General features: G+C 45.1%; 1 long non-coding RNA gene across 1 annotated transcript; it reads left to right on the forward strand.

The window, feature by feature from the left end:
* Positions 1-8,759: 8,759 nt before the first annotated feature.
* Positions 8,760-15,082, forward strand: Gm31015. Its single transcript, XR_385638.3, has 3 exons — positions 8,760-9,338; positions 10,078-10,166; positions 10,942-15,082. It is a non-coding gene; the product is annotated as a predicted gene, 31015 (long non-coding RNA).
* The last annotated feature ends 9,987 nt before the right edge of the window (positions 15,083-25,069 follow it).

Below are 25,069 nucleotides of genomic sequence, written 5' to 3' on the forward strand. Positions count from 1 at the left end.
ATGTCTCCAATATATTGCCAAATGTCCTCTGGGGAACAAAATCATTTCTGTCAGTGTGACACCTTTTTGATTTATCAGCATCTCCCATGTACAATTGAAACAGGAAGTGAAGTGAAAGTAGTTTATGTGGGCGGTGACCTCAGTACAGCAGTTTGAGGGAGTGGGGAAGTATGTTTTTATTTTTCTTGTTCTTGTAATAATAATAATATAAAAAAAACACCAAGAAGAAACTTAAGGAGGGAGAGGTTATTTTGGCTTACAGTTGGTGGGAATACAGTCCATCATGGGGGTGAGGAACCACAGTGACAGGAGGGGGAGGGTGCCGGGCACATTGTATCCATACTCAGGAGGCAGAAAAGAATAAGCAACAGGAGAAGCCAGGCTAACAAACCTCAAGGCAATCCCCAATGTACCCACTTCCTCCTCCAAGCCACCACCCTCAGAAGATTTCACAACCTTCCTTAGAGAGCCTCTGCCTGAAGACCCATTGTTCAAACACAAGGGTCTGTGCTGTACATTTTGCATTTGAATAAAACAGGAAGGGAATCAGAAGGAGAAAGCAAGCTAATAAATAAGCAGGTTGCTGTTGTGCAGTGTACAGCATGAGGGCCACCTCCTTGGGGACTGCTAGCTGGAGGAACACGATGATTTTGTTTTTGTTTTTTTTTTTTTAATTCCTGCAGGCCAGCATAAGATCACAACCACAAATTTTGAGTCAATTTTGAAGCAAGCTTTATTAAATACTGGCCAGGACAATGGACACTGATCAGGTCCATACTCAGGATCCCAGAGTATGCCAGAACTACTTTATTCAGAGGCTCATAGAGGCAAAAACCACAAGGCTATGTACTTCCTGTCTTTGTCCAATCAGGGGCAAGCATGCATCCTGGGGTACCTCCTGCCTACTTGTGATCAAGCACATCCCGTGCAGTTGAAACAACCAAACCTGTTTACAGAAGCAAAGACTTGTGGTTTGTTATCTTACATGACCAACAGCCCCCAGCATTCCAGGCACAAAGAAGGAGAAAGAAATCTGAACATTTCTCAATTTTCATATACCTTAAATAATTTTCTCCTCATACCTTCATAACTTAAGCTTTCATATCCCCAGAAATTACTTTCTTTGACCCTCATAGCTCAACATAAACTTATAAACCCCCCCAACCCCAATTTAATCATTTTTCATAAGACACAAGTGGCTGATTACTGAAAGCAGTCCTTTACTGTTGGGATAATCTCCAGTGCACTGTGTCAACGTTGTCTTTGTATTATTCAAATGTTGATTTCTGTACCAGCTGAGTGCTAAGTACTGTCTGGACTTTGGTATTGTTATTTTTATGAAGCATCATTTGTCTCACTGTTTGCTTTATAAAAGAGTTGACAGCCTATGGCTGGGCAAGAGAGGAAAGGGGGAACATCTGGACAGAGAGGGGGAATGCTGGGAAGAATTGCAGGTGTGTGTGTGTGTGTGTGTGTGTGTGTGTGTGTGTGTGTGTGTGTGTTATTGCCAGCCAGACATGGAGGAAGAAACAAGATAATGGGCCACGTGGCAGAATGTAGATTAGAATAAATGGGTTAATTAGGTTATATGAGCTAGTTGGGAATGAGCCTAAACTATAAGGCTAGCCTTAATGAATAATAAGTTTCTGTGTCATTATTGGAAGCTGGCCGGTTAAGACAGTCTGGCAATAATTCACTATTTCTTTAAATAAAGGAATAGTAAAGAGTTACATCTGAAACCTGTTTATCTTTTAGTATGAAGCCCATTAGAAAGGCAACCCTGTCTACTTTTTCTGAATAAGAGATCTAGTTGCTCTAGAGAAAACAAGGCCTGGTTTTTGTATATGAAATTATAAGGCCCCAACTCAATGTCTTTCTTAGATCCCTAGAAACAAAGCCCAGCATGGAGTTCTTTGTTCTTTTGCCTTAGGCCTGAGAGAACGATGACCACTGGGTGACCCACCCAGGCACCTGACCCATAGTGTAAAGGACCAAGAATGTTTGCCAAAGATAACCTGTAACCTTTCCATGAGAGATGAGCTGTAATTCACCATCCCCATTTTTACGATGTTTACTCAGCTTCCCCATTCTTTGTGGTCTTATCCTCCCCTCACTTTGCAGTTTATTCTTTAAAAACCCTCGACTGCAACTGCTGGGGGTTGATCTCCTCTGCCCCTGTGTGGGTTATGAGCTCGGCCTCAGCATGCTGATTCCCGAATAAACCTCATGAGAATAAACCTCAAGAACGGTTTCTCTCGTGTTATGGGGGCATCGGCTCATTCCAGGACTTGAGTGAGGGTCTCCCCGAAATGGGGGTCTTTCAGTTGGGGGCTCGTCACGGGATTTTGTGGCCACCCCATTTCTTGGAGACCCCTCTTGGAGGTAAGATTCTGTCTTTGTCTGCCAGCTGTGTCTAAATTCGGTACTTTTGGTTTTGATTTGCAGTCGTCTGTGCTTATGAGAGCAATGAACTCCTTGTCCTTGACGGAAGGGAGATGTGTCAGGGGATAACTGGCTGCCACCCTGGGAGATGTCCCAGGAGGTTGGAGGGAGCTCCAGGGACGCCTGGAGATTTTCCATCTGGGTGCCACATTGGAGCCTGAATCCCTCCTAAAGAGGAGAGATTTTGTGCCCACTCCGCCATTTAATTCTGTTTCTTGGTGTTGGAAGTCCCGCAGGAGGCGGGTCCTGGTTTCAGTCTTTGTAATCTTTTTGTGTGTTTTGTTTGTCTCCCTGTACATGACTCAGACAATGGGACAGACCATTAGCACTCCCCTTGGACTGACTCTTGACCATTGGACTGAAATTAAGACTAGGGCTCACAATCTATCTGTAGATATCAAAAAGGAATTCTGCCACTGATGCATTGGCCAAAAATTGCGACCACCCCTCACACCCAAGAACCGACTTGGAGGTATGGGGATGCTCTCTGGAATGTGTGCTTGCCGACTGGAGTCTCTGTTCTGAGTGTCTGTTTTCTGTAACGAACGAGCACTTCTTGTGTAGGTTGGTTTGTCTGTGTCTCATCCTTTGCTTCTGAAGCATGCCACAGCCTGAGTTTGGATCCGTCTGAGTTTATTCTGATCACCTGAGTTTTGGATTCTGATCCACCTGAGTTTATACTGATCAGCCTGAATCCCGTTTAAAAAATGCCCTTGGGGATGCTCTGTCTGTAGGGACCTTCGTCTCATTCGTAGGGACCTTTGTCCCGTCTTTGGGGACCTTTGTCACATCTGTGAGGACCTTTGTCCCATCTGTGGGGACCTCTGTCTCCTCTGTAGGGACCTCTGTTCCATCTGGGGGGACCTCCATTCCATCTGTATGTCGGTAGTGGTACTGTAACCTTTTGTTGAGAACCGGCCGTCTGATTCAGGGACCTTCTGGGTCATTTCTCTGGTTTTGGTCTTTGTGTTTGTTGACAATTTGTGTGCTGTTTGTATTCTTTGTGACTAAGACGATGAGACAGACTATGACGATGACACCACCCCTCCCCCCCCCCCCCCCCCAGTTTGACTCTTAACCATTGGACTGAAGTTAGGACTAGAGCCCATAACCTCTCTGTGGAGATTAAGAAAGGACCTTGGCAGACTTTTTGTGCCTCTGAGTGGCCAACTTTTGACGTTGACTGGCCACCAGAGGGAGCTTTTGACTTGACTAAGCCATTATCTTTCAGGAAGGACCAGGACCTCACCCTCACCAACAGCCATACATTACAGTAATGGCAAGACCTGGTCCAGAATCCTCCACCTTGGGTCAAGCCTCAGGTGTGCCAGCAGAAGCCAGGCTCCCAAGTCCTGGCCTTCTGAAAACCCATGAAAGAGAAAAAGAAAAAATAAATAGGCAGTGTCACTTGGTCTTTGGAGCCCTGCACCTGTAGTTAGGAGTCTAGTGTGGCTGGAGAAGCCCTGCTAGGAGCTGATTGTGAACGCTGCTCTTAAAGGGACCAGCAGCTTCTCAAGTTCTTTGGTAAGGGAACTGATGGCTGTTTTTCCTACAAAAATCTCTGTGCTTGTGATTATTGGATTCATCAGGTAACAAAGAGCTCCTCTCTTGAAACTACAGCTAGAAAAATTAAGAATTTTGTTTGGTTTAAATAAGCAAATGCATGCAGCCATTTCATTTTTGTTTCTGAATAGTTTTAAAGGTATAAATATGTTTTATATGTCTTGGTTATAGATTATTGGCTCATAAGTTATTGGTTATGATTAAAAATTTGTACCATTGGTAACAGAAAGTTGGCTTAAAACTGATAACTCTGGGTTGGAGTAATTTAGAACTACAACATGTGGCATGAGACAACCCTAGGAAACAGGTCTCTAAAGATATGCCTAAATTGGGTAATACTCTATGTAATTCTTATCCTAGAAACCAGACTTATAAAAGATAAGACTTAGGGCAGTGTCTATTTGAAGTATTGGGGGCTGCACCTTCTTGTGGTTGTGTGCAGGAACAGGCAGTCAAGCTTTGTAGCAAGTAATATTTTTGGTGTTGATTTTTACAGAGAATAGATTGTTTACACTGTTAAAACTGGGTTTTGCTTCCCAAAATTGTGGTTGTGCTCTGGTGTTACAAGAGAAATCGAAAGTGAAGGCTTCTCCTGAATCAGAGCCACCAGCTAATCCATTGGCTCCTCCAAAAATCTATGAAGCCTCCTGCGTGGCCTAGTCCACTACCTCCCTCTTATCCACAGCCTCAACACCCACCTCAGGCCTTTGCGATGCTTTGTTTTAACTAAACAGTAGGATTCCCCTGGTCCGCACCAGTTCTAAGTCAGCTGCTAGGTGCCTGCTGAGGCGCTCGGAACCACGGCCCGGAGGGGGGCAGACCCCACGGGGGGGGGGGGACACTGACACAGAGGTCCCGGGATACCTCCCCCCCCACCACACACACACACACACACACACACACACACACACACACACACACACGCACCTCATGGCCGCAGGACAGGCAGAGGGGAGGGGAGAGGACAAGGCCAGGGGGCCCACACAGGCACCCTCCGAGCTCCCCGAGAGTGGCCATGGCAGCAGACTCCCTGCGGGTACACTGAGCTGGAGACTGCAGAGTCTGGATGGACTCCAGTGGACCCGTCCAATCTTCAACCCCTTCAGTACTGGCCATTTTCCTCTGCTGACCTTTATAACTAGAGAACTAACCACCCCCTTTTCTCAGAGGATCCCCAATGCCTCACAATGTTGGTGGAGTCCCTTATGTTCTCTCATCAGCCTACTTGGGATAATTGTCAGCAGGTGTTGCAGTCACTCTTCACAACCAAAGAGCAAGAGAATTCTGTTAGAGGCTAGAAAAATATCCCGGGAGCCGAAGGGCGGCCTACACAGCTACAAAATGAGATCGACATAGGATTCCCTTTGACTCGCCCTGGTTGGGACTACAACATGGTTAAAGGTAGGGAGAGCTTGAAATCTATTGCCAGGCTCTGGTCTCCAAGGTTCCTCAAAACAGCCCACTAATTTGGCTAAGATAAGAGAAGGTATATTACGAGAGAGAGAGAGAGAGAGAGAGAGAGAGAGAGAGAGAGAGAGAGAGAAGAAAGAGAACAAGAGGGATTGTAGACAAGAGAGAAATTTGACTAGAATCTTGGCCACAGTGGTAAGAGGGAAAAAAAGAGACAGGACCTAGACAGATAGGGAACCTGGGCAACAGAAGATCAATGTGCTTAACAGAATTAAGTGAGTTGGGTTCCAAGCCTCAGCTAAAAATGCTCAGCTGTGTCAGATTGAAGTTACTTATTTGGGATACACCCTTTGAAACTGGAAGCGGTGGCTAAAGGAATCCAGAAAAAACAAAGACTGCAACTCAGATCCCCACCCTAACTACACCAAGGCAAGTAAGAGAATTCTTGGACACCGCTGGCTTCTGCAGGCTCTGGATACCTGGGTTTTGTGACCTTAGCTGCCCCATTGTACCCACTAACCAAGGAAGGGGAGATGTTTGTGTGGACTCCAGATCACCAGAAAGCCTTTGAAGAAGTTAGAACCTGTTGCCAGCAGGTGTTTTTTGTTTTTTTTGTTTTGTTTTGTTTTTGTTTTTGTTTTGTTTTGTTTTTTGCCTAAAAGCTATTGCTGTCATAGCTCTACTTGTCAAGGATGCTGTAGTGGCACCCCACGCTCTTGAAAGCATTACCCAATAGTCCCCTGACCGATGGATGACCAACGGTCGTATGACACATTATCAGAGCCTTTTGTTGACCAAATGAGTGACTTTCATTCCCCTGCTGTCCTCAATCCCTTTACCCTACTGTCTGAGACTGATGACTCTTCACCTACTCATCACTGCGCTGACATTCTGGCAGAAGAAGCTGATACTCGAAATGATCTGAAGGATCAGCCTTGGCCTGGGAGTCGGAGCTGGTCCAAGAATGGCAGTAGCTTCATAGTTGAAGGTAAGCGGAAGGCGGGGGCAGCAGTGGTGGACAGAAAGCAAGTGATCTAGGCCAGCAGCCTCCCTGAAGAGACTTCGGCCCAGAAAGCCAAACTTGTGGCTTTGATACAAACTCTACGAATGGCAAACAGGAAGTCTATCAACATTTACACTGACAGCAGGTATACTTTTGCCACGGCACAGAGCAATATACAGACAAAGGGGGCTGTTGACATCCGCAGAGAAAGACCTAAGATGCTATGGCTAAAGGGAATCAGATGACAGACCTAACCACCAAGCAGGCAGCCCAGAGTGTTAACCTTCTGCCTGTAGCAGAAAAGTCCAAAACCCCTGTGGAAGTACACCCTGGAAGACTGGCAAGAAATAAAAAGATAGACCAGTTCTCTAGGATCCCAGAGAGGACTTGCTAAACCTCAGAAGGTAAGGAGATCCTACCCTTCAAAAAGGACTAGAATATGTCCAACAGATACATCACCCAACCCACCTAAGAGCTAAACATCTGCAGAGACTGGTTAGAACATCCCTTTATCATGTTCTGAGATTATCAGGAGTGGCTGACTCGGTCGTCAAACTTTGTGTGTCTTGCCAGCTGGTTAATGCTCATCCTTCCAGAATGCCTCCTGAAAAAAGACTGAGGTGAAGCCAGCCAAGTATGGTAACAAGTACTTATTAGTGTTTCTATCCACCTTTTCAAGCTGGGTAGAAGCTTTTCCTACCAGGACTGAGATGGCCAATGTGATGGCCAAAAAGATCCTAGAAGAAATCTTCCCAAGATTGGAGATACCCAAAGGTAATCGGGTCTGATAATGGACCTGCCTTTGTTGGCCAGGTAAGTCAGGGACTGGCCAAGATACTGGGGATTGATTAGAAGTTACATTGTGCATACAGGCTCCAAAGCTCAGGACAGGTAGAAAGGATGAATAAAACCATTAAAGAGACCCTTACCAAATTGACAGTGGAAACTGGCGCTAATGATTGGATATCCCTCCTACCCCTTGTGCTCTTCAGGGTTAGAAACACCCTTGGACAGTTTGGACTGACCCCCCTATAAATTACTCTAAGGGGGGGGGGCGCTCACTAGTAAAAATAGCCTCTGTACATAGTGCTGACATGCTGTTTTCCCAGCCTTTGTTCTCTAGGCTCAAGGTGCTCAAGTGGGTGAGACAGCGAGCATGGAAGCAGCTCCAGAAGGCCTATTCAAGAGAAGGAGACCTGCAAGCCCCACATCACTTCCAAGTTAGAGATTCAGTCTACATTAGACACCACCGTGCAGAAAACCTTGAGATTCGGTGGAAAGGCCCTTATCTTGTACTCTTGACCACCGTAATTTCTACTTTTATGGGACCCCTTTTGATTCTGATTCTGCTTTTAATTATAGGTCCATCTGTGTTGAAGAGCATGAATTAGTGCAGGACAGCTTTTAGTTTTGAGACAATAGTACCATGCCCTAAAGGATCAACTGAGTCAGGGAGAAGATAGTGTCTAGTTCTAAGATTAGAACTACTAACAAGTAGAAGTGGGGAATGAAAAAAAAATTCTAGGCCTTTAGGCCCAGGCTTGAGAATGTGACCTTTGTGACTCAATGCTCCAAGTTATGCTAATCATAAAACAGATAGCGACATTTCCCTACCTGCCTGCTTCCTGGGTTCAGAGAGTGTTCATTCAAAGAAAGTCACCCTGACCCACCCTGACCATTGCTGGAATCTGCTATGCAAATGTGCTATTGTTAGAGACTCTATGGCCAACATCAGAGAAAGGTTAGAAAAATGAAAATGAGAGCAAGAAGCTAATGAAGGATGGTTTGAAGGTTGGTTCACAAAATCCCCATGTATGACTACTTTACTATCTGCCCTCACGGGCCCCTTATTAGTTTTACTTCTTTTATTTACTAAAGGCCCCTGCATAATTAACAAGATAATGGCTTTTGTCAGACAGCAGGTCAGTGCTGTACAGGTTCTTATACTAAGCCAACAATATCAAAAAGTAGAACAGGCTGATGCGGGCTGTACTGAGTTAGAGGTTTAATTTTTCTAGTTCTATGATTAGAACTATTTACTACAAGGAGTGGGGAATGTAAGACCCCAATTCAATGTGTTTTTAGACCCCTAAAAACAAAGCCCAGCATGGAGTTCTTTGTTCTTTCGCCTTCAGCCTGAGAGAATGATGACCACTGGGTGACCCACCCAGGCACCTGACCCATAGTGTAAGGGACCAAGAATGTTTGCCAAAGATAACCTGTAACCTTTCCATGAGAGATGAGCTGTAATTCACCATCCCCATTTTTACGATGTTTACTCAGCTTCCCCATTCTTTGTGGTCTTATCCTCCCCTCACTTTGCAGTTTATTCTTTAAAAACCCTCGACTGCAACTGCTGGGGGATCGATCTCCTCTGCCCCTGTGTGGGTTATGAGCTCGGCCTCAGCATGCTGATTCCTAAATAAACCTCATGAGAATAAACCTCAATAACGGTTTCTCTCGAGTTGTTGGGGCGTCAGCTCATCCTGTGACTTGAGCAAGGGCCTCCCCGAAATGGCGGCCTTTCAAAATGAACCAAGAAAGTAGCTGCAGGCTTGGGGAAAGAGCTGGTTGTCTGCTGCTGTGAAACTTACAAAGCTACAGATAGCCTAGTCACCAAAGCCATTGGAGATCTGCGAAGGAGAAATTATAGAAAGATATATAGTCCAAATGGTCTACAGATCAAGTAAACAACAAAGCCTAGTCCACTACCTAGATGGTTCCCCTGGGCTTCCATGGTCTCTATGGCTTAGTTAGGGGCAGAGGTAGCATCAGTCTTTGGCCACCAGACACAAAGATCTGAGAGACTTTCCTGTGGAGGAGGAACTTGGAGGACTGGCATGCCTTGTCTAGACAAAGTGCGGCTATCAACTCTCCAGTGTCCTGCTTGTCCACAGTTTGGGCAGGGTCCTGGTGACAGGTGAGACATGGAACAGTTTTGTCCAGTAGCCAGGGTTGTCACAATCCAGGGAGCCTCATCTGCCCCATATTCTTCTTTAGAAACTTTAGAGTCACCACAAGGAGCTGACATTTCTTTCTTCCATGGGAAACTGTTTCCATTAAACATTTTAAATGCCATATTCAGGAGATCTCTGGAGAGTTTGAGAACTGTAATGTTAAGGATATCTGAGCTAAACAAACTTCATCTTTAGTTACTAGCTTTTGGTTTAACCTTGAAAACCTATACAGTAGGCTAAAAAGGCTTTTCATTGAGAATAAGTTACATTTCAACTTACTGTGGCACAAGTTATATTTTATTATGCTGAGGGTCATCACATAATGTTCACACTCTAAATGCTTAACGACAGTCCTAAGCTTATCTCCTCAAGGTCCAGTCTATAGAAAAAGTCCCTGATTCAAGGGTCAGGATCCTGGGGAACACTCTTCAGTCACTGGGCAGATCAAGCTGGCTTCTCTCCAGAGCTTTGCTCTTGGTCTCTGCTGATATACTGTGCAGTGGGTCTCACCGGGTTCTAGGGCTGCATCTGGTTATCTTGAGCGAGTAATATCACTGAAAGCTCATTATCAGGTGCAGCCTTGGGTGTAGTGGGGATCCTGACTAAGCTATTTTTACATGTCTAAAAGGCATTTTTTTCTTTTCCTTTCTTTTCCCTTCTTTCTTTCTTTTTTTTTTTTTTTTACTATGCATGGCCCTTCAGTTCCAGAGTCCCAGAGTGAAGTTTCAGTTTTAGAACTTGAGTGGGTGGTCTGATCTCACTGGACCTTCAGAAAATATTAATTCTACCAGGTGAGAATAAGACCTCTACTACAATTTCAAAGCCAAATTTGAAACTGGTCGGGTTCATACCCAGGATTCAGAGTGTGTCCTAAACTACTTTAGTCATAGGCTAAAGGCGAAAACAAGGCTATGTACTTCCTGTCTTTGTCCAATCAGAGTCAAGCATACATCCTGATATCCTTCCTGCCTATGTGTAATCAAAGGCGTCCTGGGCAGTTGGGGCAACCAAGCTTGTTACTTCACACCAACAGCAGCCCCCAGCATTTCGGAAAGTCATTTGTCCTTGGGCAAGTGCAGCTTTCTGGTTAGAGGCATGTTTGTTTTATTGATCTCTTAAGTACAATAATTTAAACTTAAAAAATAACTTTAGCCATCATAGTTTCTCTTCTGTCTTCCCACGGGACAATGTGTCCAGTCCCATGCTTGTCCCATCTTGAACTCTTCCCTTTAATTTCACGTGTAGCACTGGTAGCAACATTTGTTCTATCTCGCTTTAAAAATCCTGGTTAATATAAACGTTCATTTGAATAGCCCTATCTCTTGGGTGGATGGATTCTCTAGGGTAGGAGATCTCGAAAGTCCTTGCCCAGAACCCACATTCAACTGATCCTTTGTTAGGATCCAAGGACGATTCTGAAGATGCCTCTGAGTAAACAGGAAGATTACAGAGTACAGAGTAGGTGGAAAGGTGCTCAGCTTTTATCTTGCAAATCGAAGACAGAAATAACTGCAAGAATAGGTAAGAGACTTCCCACGTAGTCACTTTGCTTTTTTTTTTTTTTAGGACACTTGTAACTATGACTTCACTGCTGAATTGCCATCACACCGGTTCCTCTGACAGCCTCAAAAAGATATCATCAAATCTTTGTCACATAAAACAGTAGAAAGAGCTGCAGCTGGAGCGCGGTGAGGTAGAGGCACACACCCCTCATTACCTCTGTGCCTGCCTGACCTTCTTGGCTCTACCTCTCATAGCTTACCGCATGCCTGTTGGAGACATGTGGGCCAGTTTGGAGCACAAGGAAGAAATGTTGGGGAAGGTGAACTTTAGCAAAAGAAGCTAGAGTCAGTCACCTCAGTCAATGGCAGACCTGTGAGCCTTCTTTTGTTAATTTATGCAAATGGTGCTTATTCTTATTACATAAAAACCACCTAAGGTAATCTGAGAATCAAAAGATTGTGTTGTTTTCTAGTAGTGAAGGCTTTGATATACAGCTCCGGATTTGGCCACAGCTCTGTTTTTTTTTTTTTTGCCTCCAGAAATTCAAAGACCTTTCATTTAAGAGAGGAAGAGTGATGCACACAAGTCAATTTGACCAGTAGGAGTGCAGAATATTAAAACATTTGTTGAATGTGAAGGTGCTAATGTAATGGCCAATGACTTGCCCAAAGGATACTTACCTAGGGTCCTAGAACTGTGGCAGGGGTCCCCTAAACCCTATGTAGTACACGGTCCATGGAACATAGTCATGCCCACAATAGGGTTATTGCTTAGGGGTCTTGATCTGGTACATTTTCTCTGCCAATTAAAGAACTAAAAGGCAGGAGAAACCTCAGGCTGCAACAGACTTAATTATAAAGAGAGAGACAGACAGACAGAGAGACAGACAGAGAGACAGACAGAGAGACAGACAGAGACAGACAGAGACAGAGAGAGAGAAGAGATAGAGAACAAAACACATTGTACATTGAGAGAAAAGAGTCCCAAAGAGCAGAGAAGAGATTAAAATCCAATCAGAGGGCCTGGGTTTTTAAACGGTTTTTGTGGTATAGGTCAGACTCTCCTCCAATGATTTTGGGTTGGTCAACTTAGTCCAAGAAGAAGAAAGCTGATTGGCCCACAGCTCGGGTAAACATGGTTGGAATGAACCTTGAATACCTCTGAACAGCAGGGACCAGTCAGCCAGAAGAGGATCCCTTCTGGTGGGTGACAAAGCCCACAAGACTGTTGTCTTAAGTCAGGAGGGTGACAGGGGTCTGACTCCTCAGTAGTGTCTAAGGACACAGGAAACCCGAGGGACAGAGATGCAGGCAGGAGTTGTAAGCCAGAACTCTGCCCAGCCGCCGCAGCATGGCGTCTCTAGGTCAGGTTGGAGAGCAGGATCCTTAGCCCGACTAGAACAAAAAGAAAAGATTTCACACTGGCAGAGCTTCTTTCCTTTTTTAATATTTAGAAACAAAATAATCACCTTTGCTGCCAGGCAGTGCAAAGACTAGTCCAGCCCACCTTTCTTGAAAACCCATGATCTGCTTTTCAAGGGGAAGATGAAAGTGCCAGGCACAGACAATGGATCTGAAACACCGCTGACTCTTGAATATTCATGACTATTCTAATGCAAATGAACGCTTCCAATTGAGCTGGGTTTGCCTGCCGAGGTGGCTTGGAAGTGCTTTAAGCTTGCAATATTGCTTCTCTGTTCTTTAGATCCCCCCCCCCCCCCCAGAACAACGTCCTCTGCTTATTTAGAATTCTCCTAGAAGATTTTCCAGGTGTCCTCCTTTGGTTGAAGTTTCTGCCCCTTAAACACATGGGCTGTGGATCAACCTAACCCACAGGACAGCCTGCCCTTGTTTAATTGGAGTCCAGGTCTGAGAGGCCCTCCTTTTTCTGCCCAGGGCCAGAGAGGCTTATCACACACCAGATTGCTTTTCCTTTGAGGTTACCTCAAACCAAAGCTCACTGTTCCCTGAAGGGCAGAGGGCGAAGAGGCTTCTGCCAGCGTTAGGAGCACTTGTTCCAGCCCTCTGGCTCAGGTAGTCAGGAGGGCTGTTTGAACTTCCTTGACTCTTGCACCCCAGGGCTCATACCTATAAGTGGCCTTGGCCTGTAAGCTGGGGCTTTGCCAGGTAGAAAGACTCTGCAAGACAAAACCCTGCGGGCTGATGGTGGTGACCTTTAGAGGAACACAGTGAATCTTCAGTCCAGGAGCACGGTGCATCTTCAGTCCCTGTGTGTGCTAAGGGAGGCTTTCCCTTCATAACGGGATTTGTTGTGAGGATTTCTGGCCAAATCCTAGGAGGAGGAGGGGACAAGGATGAGAAAGGAAAGTCATTGTGCAGCCAAGGACCCTTCTGGAGAAGAATACGGACACTGGCCCCGACCCAGGTCAGTGAAGAAAGTTTCTATAACTTCCACCATCTCCCAGGAGTTGGGTGGTCCTCAGGATCCATTGGAGTGGATGATGACACATCTAGGCTTATATTGGCCCAGGATCCTTATACCATCTAAGGACTCCTCCTGAAGGGTCTTAGGCATGGCTCTGATTCCACTCTTTGATTAGCCCTTGAAATAGATTCGTACCTCCTAGGCTTTCCAGCAGAAGTTTCTACCCTCAAATACTCTATGGAAAAAGACACTCTCTATGCCTGACACACATTTATTCAATGAGCATTTACCTATGTTCTAAGCAGGTGACACAGGTGACAGAGACATAGTCTCTGATCAATGTGTCTTGGTCTATGGATTCAGACTACTCTACACCCATAGTCCCCCTCTGCACCATGGTCACTATCAATGCCATAGCTTTCTCTGGGGTGACCTCACCTTCAGTGCCCTCGTCTGGGTCCTAAAGCTACCCGAGCTATACACACCGCCATCATAGAGTTCTACTTTCCACTCAGCCTCTCACGCGTGCCTGTTGTTTGCTTTCTCCTGGCATTGCTAACACCTTTACCTGTGATGATTTTGTGGCTGTGAACTAGTTTGGACTTCACAAGAAGCACATTGATTCTCGAGGACTGGAACTACGTGGCATGTTCCCTCCATGTTTCATTTCCAGGGGTGCGTAGTGTTGGCCTAGGCCTGGTGATGTCAGTCAGACAGGCTTTAATGAAGATGGTACTCTAGTCGTGGCAGCTACTGAAAGACGTAGGAGGTGGGTGTCTGTAGCCCAAGCTTCTGTTCAAATCGAGTGGCCCTGACCCTGAAATAGACCCTGACTATGAGCACAGAAGCCAGCAGCTCAGCTCTGTAAACATTTATATACAAAGAACGTCCATTTAGTTGCTTTTAAACGAAGGAAGTTTCTCTTCAGTGCCTTTTAGAAGGATACTGTTAAGAGGATGACAAGCAAGGGCGATGCACAAAGGGAGGCAAGGGAAGTGCATTGAGAAATAAAGAAGCATCTCCTGTAGCCAGAGTGGAGACGTGGCAACGTGAGGATGAGTGATCAAGTAGCATGCTGAAACAGTTTTTATATCTCAGGAATGAACCGGATTGGTCCCATATGTAAATTAGGCATCATACTCAGATGAGTCTGATTGGTTGTTTTGAGTGCATGTGGGAAAGTCTGCTTTGTTGAAGGGTCCTGTAAAGAGCAGCACCTTGGAAAGCGAAAGCTGGTAGTCAGCTGACATCTTGGAGGGTCCAGGTCTTTTGGATTTTAACTCTTTAGTTCACCAACTGTGCTGGATGTTTTGATGTCGATGGCATACGTTCCAGGGATTTGTTTTAGAAGAGGGAAACTCAATTGAGAAAATGCCCTCATCATACTGGACTGTATGCAAACTTTTTTTTTTTACTGTATGCAAACTTATGTTACATTTTCTTGATTGATGACTGGTGTGGGAGGGTCCAATTCACTGTGTTCAATGTCACCCCTGGGCTGGTAGTTCTGGGTGCTATAAGAAAGTGGGGGTGGGCAAACCCTAAAGAACAAGCCGGTAAGAAGTATTCCTTCATGACCTCTGCTTCATTTCCTGCCCTGAGGTCCTGCCATGACTTCCTGGATGATGAACTACAAGCTGTAAACTGAAATAAAACTTCATCCCCAAGTTGCTTTTGGTCTTGGGGTTTTATTAGAATAGACACTGAGTGTGTAGAGCCCATTGAAAAACCTCACAGCACTAAGGTTACAGGTTTGGCATGGACATATTGATAGTCTTGTTCTCCTGGAGACTGTAACCCCAACTGTGGATAGAATGGTGCAGCCTTACTTTTGATTTGTATTAATATTCATATCCCATTGGCTGAAGCAAGCAACAGTAACGTAAGATATAGGATGTACACACACACACACACACACACACACACACACACACACACACACAGAGAGAGAGAGAGAGAGAGAGAGAGAGAGAGAGAGAGAGACCCCAGGCTAGTCCTGAACTTGATATATATCCAACGATGACCTTGAGTTTCTGACTCCCTTGCCTCCACAGGCATCTCCATCACTCCTGATTTATATGGTGCTGGAGAGGGATCTGATCAGAATATCCATGCTAGACAAGTGCTTCATTGACTATATCCTCAGCTTTTATTTATTTTAGAGAGGTTTTAGGTTCATGGTCATAATGAGAGAGAAACATGGAGATATCCCATATCTCTCCTGTCCCCACTCATTTCATGACCTCCTCCCATTAGTAACATCTCCCGCCAGCATGGTGCACCTCTTATAATTCATGAGCTGACCCAAATCTACACATCATTATTACTCAAAGGAAAGATTTTACATCAGGGCTCCTTGTTGAGAATTGTGCACTGCATGGGGTTGCAAAAGACTGTAGAGTTGTATGATTGCACATAAGTGGAAGGATACCAATATATATATATATATATGAGTGTGTGTGTGTGTATACATATATGTGTGTATGTGTGTGTGTATTTTTCTCCATGGCTTTCCCTAACTGGATCGTTTTTACAGTAGAGTGGTATCCCATTGTCTGGATACACCTCACAAAGTGCATGTGGGAAATGAAGCAAATAGCTGACAGACATATCACTGTTCAGGGTTTGATGGACATATGTTTTCAGCTCCTGTGGATAAATATCCAAAGGGACAGTTGCCAACTCAAATTTCAGGTTTGAAAGATATTCAAGCTGAAGAAAAAGTAATATTTAAGTAGAGCCACATACAATTTTGTATTTTATAGATTATGTCCAAAAACCGGAGTTCATCTACTAGTTTTAGAGTATATGAGAGATGGTGGTGGTGAGATATAACAGAAGTTTGGGACACATGTTTGATTTACAATGCTGATACTGCTTAATTTACAAGTCACATCTCAGTCAACGCAACATAGACTGAAAAGACATCAAAGCGCACCTACCACCCTAGCCCCGATCTCCCTAGCTTAGCCTACATGAATGCACAGCAGACAGGGAGCCGTGGCTTGCTACAGCTGCCCAGCCTTTTGAGAAAGTTTCCCTTTGCATATCACATGCTTTGAAAAAGATGAACCATCCTAAGTTGGGGACCATCTGTGTTATATTTTCCAGCAACTCTTGTTGCCTCGTGCATCTTTTTTTTTTTATAACTGTGTAGAAGACACTTTTCTGAAAAGTTTGTTTCATTGTTTGAAAGAGAATCAGCACGTACCACATTTCAGGAACCTACTGAATGTATCCACTCATCAGAGCATCCTTCGCCCATGGGACACAAGCTGCTATAGAATGTCTGCAATTCACCCAAAGCTGGTGAAAGAAGTTAGGGAATGAAATCAGATGAGCATTTGTTTATGAGACGTTTGTCTCCGAGAACAGGACTTCAGAATGCCTAACTGTGAAAGCAGCTCTAGACAATTCTTACACTGGGCCTTCGTGTGAATGTGTGTTTGAGACAGGATCTCATGCAGTCTTGAACTCAAGCTAAGGATAACAGTGACCCCTTGATTCTTCTGCCTTCACCTTCCAAGTGTTCAGTTTCTAGGTATCCATACGCACCTAACCCCATCTCTGGTTTCTTAGATGGCTTCTTGTAGTGAGTCTGAACTTGAGCAATTATGAAAGTCTGTGGGACCGTGAAAGGCAGCTTGGTCCCTGGTTGAGCTAAGGCTTGAAACCCCGGAGACCTTGAAGGGATGGTAGGCGTTTCACCTGTTCCTGGGCACCAGGCCCCTGTCACAAGCCACTGCCCTCAAAAGATTTGTGGTCATCAGTCACATACAGGTAATGCCCCAAGCCCCTCCACAGGTAGAGGACGTGACCCTTGGGTAGGCTCAAGACAGACCTCCATTTTAATGAGTTAGCTAAAGGCCTGAAGTGCTTAGCCAATAAGCTTTCCTTCCCAGACACTCCTCCCTATAAAAGACACTCCTCCCTGAGAAGTGGGGTATGGTTTTACTCATCCTCTTTCTGCCATGACAATAAATGCCTTAAAACCATGGACTTTCTCGGACTTCACCTATAAAGCAGCTGTCTAGTCTCCTGTAGAACACCTCTCTGTGCTCCCAGCCATGACTGCCACCAAGCCAAGCCCAAGCCAACTGGCACCAAGCCAAGGACTCTCCCGAGGGACAAGCTGGACAAGCTGGAGCTCCCCCCACCCCCACCCCGCCCCACCCTGGCCAGATCCAGCCCTAGGGGTCCCCACTCTGTTCTGACCTCCTCCTCGGCATCCAGTGGTGCCTAGATGTCCAAGATCCTGATGTCCGAGGGTGTCGAAGACCAAGAGATGCCCCCCAGCCACCTCTGTCTGTTCTGCACCACAGACTGTGCTTACCCACCCCTGGAGTGGTGTCCTGGGGCTTCCCTACAGGATAAGCACGTTCTACTTCCAGCATCCTGCCTCCCCAAGCAGCCAAGCCCTGTGGTGAAACAGACATGGGACCTATAACCCTACAAAAGTTTACTTGTGACACTTTGTAGACTTTATTTTTCATTTAGTCTATACCCTATTACACACACACACACAAACACACACACCATATACACACATACCATACATACATACCACACATACACATAAACACACACATACCACACACACATCACATATAAGCACACCCATACCATACACTCACAAACACACACCACACATATCACACACACACACACACACAAATACACACTCATACCACACACACATAAACACACCTGTACCCCACCCCCACACGCCTGTTCTTGTTTGTTTTTCAGTCTAACAGCCCTGTATAGCGAAGAGAAGAATTGTGATCAAACTTTGTAATGTTGCTATGTAGATTTCCAATATTTCAATGACATTTGAAGGTTTGACATTAATAAAAATTCATCTTTGGGCTCCTTTAATTTTAATTCTCAGAGACATTTGTAAGAGAAATTTTTGGCTCAAACACATCATCCAAAAAAATTTAAATATTTCAACTGGAGTTTGTACTGTGCCTAAAAACAAAAGGCCCCAAACCATTTCCTAGATAGGATTCACTTAAGGAAGCCCTCAAAAGCCCTAAACATAGCCAAGGCGGCTTAAGTCACATGCTTCTCTGAAGCCTCAACAATGTACTTGCTTTGCCTTCTCAGTAGCTTCTGAAATTCTGTTAATGGTGATAGAGGAGGGTCATTATGACATGGATGTATTTTCTTCAGCTAATCAGTGGTGGGAAGGCAGACCTAGAATTATTCACAGGCCTGAATAGTACTGCCAAAGCAAACTCCACTCTCACAGGCTATGTCTGTGACCACCCTGCTGCCCTTCTTCAGACAGACAGGTACGTAGCATCCCCATAAACAACTGTTGGACACACAGAATCATGTCTTACGTCAAACATGGCCATCTGTTTCTCTTGATCCCTGGGCTCTTTCTCTGGGGAGCATCCCTGGAGGGGCTGCCCATCCCTGGCCAATGGCTCTGCCACCCTCTCCAGCAGCATTTCAACATGTCAGCATCATGCTTTGTCATGTGCTTAATGCTCAAGCAAAATGTTGTATTTAAATAACGTTTGTTTTCTTGTTACGTAGATGTCCTAAAATATAAGTGAGTTCATTTAAGAATAATCATTTCAGGAACAGAAATTTTGTTTGGACTCAGCCAATATTGTGTGTGTGTGTGTGTGTGTGTGTGTGTGTGTGTGTGTGTGTGTGTGTGTGTAGCGTGCATACGTGTTCATATGTGTGTGTTCACGTTCGCGTGTGTGTGCCAGAAATGTCTGTTTTTCCTCAGGAGCTGTCTATCTTGTTTTTCAAGCAAGGTTTCAATGAAGCCTAGAGCTTGCTGATTAGGTTGGCTGGCCAGCAAGCCTCTCCATCTATCTGCCTACTTCAGTGCTGGGATGGCAAGTGTGCACCATGACACCCAGTTTTATTTACATGATTTCTGGGGAACCAAACTCAGGTTCTCATGCTTGTTTGGAAAGTGCTTTACCCGTTGAGTGATCTTCCCAGCCTCTGGGTCCAGCAATTCCTGATTCTCTCTTCTATAATTGTTATTGTTGTTGTCAAAACAGATCCTCTTGTCTAGCCCTCCGACTCACTCTCCTCCTGCTTCAGGCTCCTGAGTGTAAAGACTATAGGCATTTGCCACCATAGCCAGCTTAATTTTTCTCATACAACTTATAGACAGATGACAGATTTTTTTTAAATGATTACCTGTCAAAGTGGCCTATGATTTAATAATTTCCTTATTCAGATGTTGTCTAAACATATTTATTTAATAACTAAAGTGATAGTGTGCGGAATAATACTAACACTCCTTAGACATTACATGCATGGCTAGTTTTTCCCCAGGTAGAGCTGAAATTATCTGGCAAACAATGGATTTCCCGTGCTGTCAGGTTAATTGCCAAATCTCAGAAACCCAGCAGAGGAAAACGATACCTGCAGTTTCTAAGCATAAACATACAAGGTTGGGGTGACCTGGAATGCCAAACTTTTAATGAAGAAATATAAATAAGTGGTCACATAATGTTTCACAACTGGCAGTCATTCCATAAGCTTGGGGGGGGGGTTCCCCTTCCCTGAAAGAAGCAGATAAAATGAAAGAGAGTCAAAGATAGGCATGTTGCACTAGAAGTAGTCACACAACATCTATTTTAATGCTTGTAATTTTCTTGTAAGAAAATGTAATTGCTTCTGAAAAAAAAAGTTGCAAAGTTTTCTTTGTTTACTATTTAGAAGTGTGCAAAGCAGGAAGTGAGAGTATGCTATAATTTCTTAGCAGTAACCACTATAGACATTAGTATATATGTATGCATGTGGCTTTAATATACACCTCACATTTATCATGTGACATTCTTTTTCATGTCCTATGCTTGTTTGAAAAGATGAATTATACCTTTCCTTATTAATTTCTAAGAGCTCTTTGTACGTGATATTTAGCTGCATTGGATTTGTAAGTAAGGGTGAGAGTCGATGCTGTGGTCAATAAGCAAGTCTTATCTGCACAGGAATAGGAGTAAGCCCTCTACTGAGCCTTGTCATTTCTGCACACTGCTTCATAGAGAAGCTTGGCATGATGGTGCTATGAGGAAACGGCCCGTTCAAAGGCTGGATATGGAAGCCAGTTCCTTGATTCAGCTCCTTTTGGGGCAGTTGAGTCTACAGCTGAAACCTGTTTCCCAGCTGGCATTGCTTGCACAGTTGTGCTTTCTACAACTGAATGTGATCCATCGAAGAGGAAGGATAAAACCCTATCTTTGGTACCCAGGACTACCTTTCCAAAGGACATGCAGAAGTGGAGGAAAATGTAACCTCCCTATGGAGAGGGCTGGTCTTAACAGTTAGGTCGTTGGTGATGTGTGCTCCCAGCCATGTGAGGAGGATGGTCCCTTTCTTCAGACTTCTTCCTCCCTGAGCTAATGACCATGGTCTAACTGTGAGAAAAACTCTATCAACAAATATATGACTAATGCTCCTCAAAATTGTCACAGCCTGGAAAAGCCTAAAACAGCATGACTACTAAATGCTAATGTGGTGCCCCAGATGAACTCATGGGACACCACAAAGGAGGTAAAAACGAAGGAAGTAAACTAAGTTCATGGTTTAGCATAAAATGTGTCCGTATTGAATTATTAGTTGAGGCAAATACTTCCTGGTAATAAGACGCGAATGGAAGAATCTGGGTGTGGGGTGTTTGAGGGCTATCCACACCTTGCAAGATTTCTTGAAATCATTTGTCATGGCTCCCTTCCTAGAGCTGTGATAAACACCATAACCAAAAAGCAACCTGGGGACAAAAGGGTTTGCTCCATCTTATAACTCACAGTCCATCATGAAGAGAAGTCAGGACAGGAGCTTAAGACAGGAGTCTGGAGGCAGAAACGGAAGCAGAAGCCATAGAGGACTGCTGCTCACTGGTTTCCTCCCTGTGGCTTGCTCAGCTGCTTTCTTATACAACACAAGACTACACTCCCAGGTAGCACCGTACACAGGGAGTTTGATCCTCCCACATCAATCATCAGTCCTCCTCAGAGATGACCCTTATGTGTGTCAAATTGATAAATAACTGACCAGCACACAGTTCTAAAGTAAATTTGTTGGAGGAGGAGGAGGAGGAGGAGGAGGAGGAGGAGGAGGAGGAGGAGGAGGAGGAGAAGAAGAAGAAGAAGAAGAAGAAGAAGAAGAAGAAGAAGAAGAAGAAGAAGAAGAAGAAGAAGAAGAAGAAGAAGAAGAAACTGACTGACTGACAGAAAAAGAGAGAGGGAGGGTGGGAGGGAGGGAGAGAGGGAGAGAAAGAAAGAAAGACAAATATTTGATTGGAGCGTTTCCCCAGGCAGGTTGCATATCTGATTTAGACCAGTTCTGACAATAGTGTCCCCTGCTCTGTCCAGACCTGGAGGTGATTTTCCAAAAAGGTAGAGGCAAGAATAGCGGCCTTGGTGGTCTATGTCTAGTCCAGGAACAGTACTGGGCTGCTTGGGTAGATCCCATTAAACCATTCCATTTTATAGATGCTGAGGCTGAGCTGAGGCCTGGGAACATCCCACTTTTTGCCTCCTAAGCCAGCGCTCATTACCCTCCTTCATGTTTCTCCCCAAACCATTTTGTTTAAAGGAGAAGTCTCATAGTTTGATGTTCTTCCTGTGTTGTCCGGAGAGCTATGGAGGTGACACAGATAGAGGAAGAACACACGCAGTTTGTGCCCATCAGAGTTAGATCTGGAAGCTTCATGGTCTCTGGATCCAGCGGTCTCTGGGTCTCGGTTTGTTTCAGCTACAAAAATGCCTCTAAAGATCTCTATCTCTTGAGCTGAGATTCTGCACTTAAAATCCATGTGCATGGTGGAGATATACCTCTGTTCCCAGGACTTGGAAAGCTGAGGCAGAAGGATCATGGGTTTGAGGCCAGCATGGTTGCACAGTAGGAACCTAGCTCCACCAACAAAAGAACAACAACAGCAAAGCACATCACGAGAACACCATGCAGTTGTGGTCCAACTGGCCCTCAGCGACTGACAGCTTCAGTTCATGAGAACGGATCTTTGGATATTCTAACAGAGCACCAGGATGTTCTGTACCCCTACAGAGAACAATGAATTACACAGTAGCTGTGTTCTTCTCTGCTTTGTCTGACTAGGCTCTCCCCTGGAGCTGGCATTTCTGCAGGCCTTCCTCTTCATCCAAAACTGATCTCCAGGAGAGCCAAAACTAAGGAGGAGGGGAGAGAGTAATCTTACACAGCAAATTAGGTCATGGGAGTCAAGAGCTAGTCCCCCTCCTCTGGGAGCCTGTGAGGTAGAGGCTTGAATGAGAGCCACGGCACCACTGGAATAGTTTACAATCATAGACAGCAATACGACGTGGAGCCTTGGAGAATTCAGCTTGCTCTCAGAATATGACATAGAGATAACTGTATTTTTTTCCTAAAGCTGATAGAAACTGAGGCCTATGCTTAATGGCATTTAATAAGGATAATGTCCGTCTTTTGTTTACATTTTTTAAAACAAAAACAAAGGCAGGGTATGAATGATTGTGTAGCTTACCTTTGATAGCCAGCCCCTGTCCCTCTAGCCTGTTACAGAGGTAAACACGCAAACAAAAAGTGAAGAAATACAAGCCATTATTACAGAGTTGGACAAAATGTAAAAGAGTTCTGAAATGTGATGAATCGGTAGCTTTCATTATGGTATTCCTTAGAGCATTTACATGTTCACAGGAAGTTCTGTTGGGCTGCCCTAGAGAATGGCTTTCTGGAGCCCTCCCATTCTGTAGGCTCAGGTGATTATGAGTCAGGACAGGTTATATTAGTAGTGTCCAACAAAGTTTGACTCTTTGCTTACATAAAATGTTCAGTATAGGAGGCAGACTGAGACGGGACTCTCCAGTTAGAAAAGAACCAACAACCCTGAGAGAGGACCAGAAAACTGTGGCTCTTGTACCCACAGCTAACGCACTAGACCATAAATTATGTCATTTCCACCCATGGCTTATTGGCCAAAACAAGTCATAAAGTTCCAGTAAAAGAACTAAAACATTTCTGGAAACAGAACATCCAAGAGGCTGCTGACACGATAACTTATGTACTTCCTCAAGCATTCATGCAACAGATACTTGAATATATTGCAAGGCATAGCAGCAAACCCTGGGCCTACGAGGATGACCAAGTAGCCAAGGTTCATTGCAAGGCATAGCAGCAAACCCTGGGCCTACGAGGATGACCAAGTAGCCAAGGTTCATTGCAAGGCATAGCAGCAAACCCTGGGCATACGAGGATGACCAAGTAGCCAATGTTCTTAGGGAGCTTTCTGACCATTTGCCAGGACGTTGGAAGAGCAATTAAAGCAAAGGCCGACCGACAAGTTCTCTGATAAGGAGAGAACAAGATGCTCCTCTGTATCAGCCGTGTTTGTGCTCAGTAGAGAGAGCTAGGGCTGTGAGCGTTTGTCCTCATGATGGGGACTGGGACAAGCACTGTGAGGGAGGGTCTGGGACAGGCACAGAGTAGGGAGAGGGTATGGGACAAGCAGGAGGAAGGGTCTGGGACAGGCAATGAGTAGGGAGAGGGTGTGGGACAAACATTCAGTGGGGTGGGTGTGGGACAGGCACTGAGTAGGGGGGTCTGGAACAAGCACTAGGCTGGGGGCTCTCTTCATGCCTCTTGTTCTCCTCACTGCATATATGCTCTATTTCTTAAGACAGCCATAGCAAAATCTGTAGGTAGTTGCCAGGAAGCGGGCATCCTGACTGTGGAGTTATTTGTAGGTCATCGGGGAGTGTATCCATCTTTGTGGACTCACTGGTTCATGCTCCCAGAATTCAGCATAAAACTTGGCACTAGTGTTTCTGATCCAGAGAGCAAGTTGACAGCAGGCTGGAAGCCAGCAGACCTCTGGATTCTATCCTAAAGAGATCACACCAGGGCAGCCAAGAGTCCAGAGCCACCTCCACAGGCCTCTGTGGCACTGAGAGTGGACGCTGCAGGGATCCAGACAGGAAGGTATCACTCAGCTTCCCACTGCTTGCTTCCAGGCCCTCTGTGGGAGCTGCCACTAACCTCTTACCCTCTGACCGGCTCATGCTCAGAGCAGGACATGTGACTGAGTGTCACAGATCAGTTGCTGCCATCTGGCACAAATGTATTAAATTCCCATTCCAGGGATGTGATTATTTTCTTCTCACTAAAATTCATTCGAAATGATACGCTGTGTGGCAGGCCAAGGTTAGGAGCATGCATTGGGAGACAGGCTTCTGTATGTGGACTGTGGAGCTAGGCTTTCTGGGGTTGTTTCCCAGTGCTGCAATTTCCACTCAGGCATCTGGGCCAGTGGCTTGGCCAGCTTTCTCATTGGTGAAGGGGTGATGGTTGTTGTGCCTGATACCACCTCCGAAGTCAGCAGGGTCCCTGCTGTGCTATCATCTGTCATCATTGCCACTTCTGCACCCCTGATGAGGTGTTCAGAGCACACTTCTTTGTGCTAGCTCAAGGGAGAACACAGTCATTCATGCAGATGTATGGCATGACGCTTAAGGCAGGAGTTCAGTGGAATGCCAGACCCTACTTCAGATGTCAGCCTGGTCTTTCCTAAATGTATGGCTTTAGGTGACTTATGAAGCTCCAGGCTTCATCTGCAAGGAGTGAATAGTGGTCCAGGGGTTCGAGTGGAGATTCGGAATGCAAGACACACACACACACACACACACACACACACACACACACACACACACACACACACGGAATTAGAGTGTTTGATATCATTTAGTAGCAACGGCAAATTGGAACTGAGGGCCCAGGAGCCCATGAATCTGGCAGAGTGGCTGTGTTTTGACGGGGCTGGAAAAGTAGG

The sequence above is a fragment of the Mus musculus genome, chromosome 17, assembly GCF_000001635.26.
Source record: "Mus musculus strain C57BL/6J chromosome 17, GRCm38.p6 C57BL/6J".
NCBI lineage: Eukaryota > Metazoa > Chordata > Mammalia > Rodentia > Muridae > Mus > Mus musculus.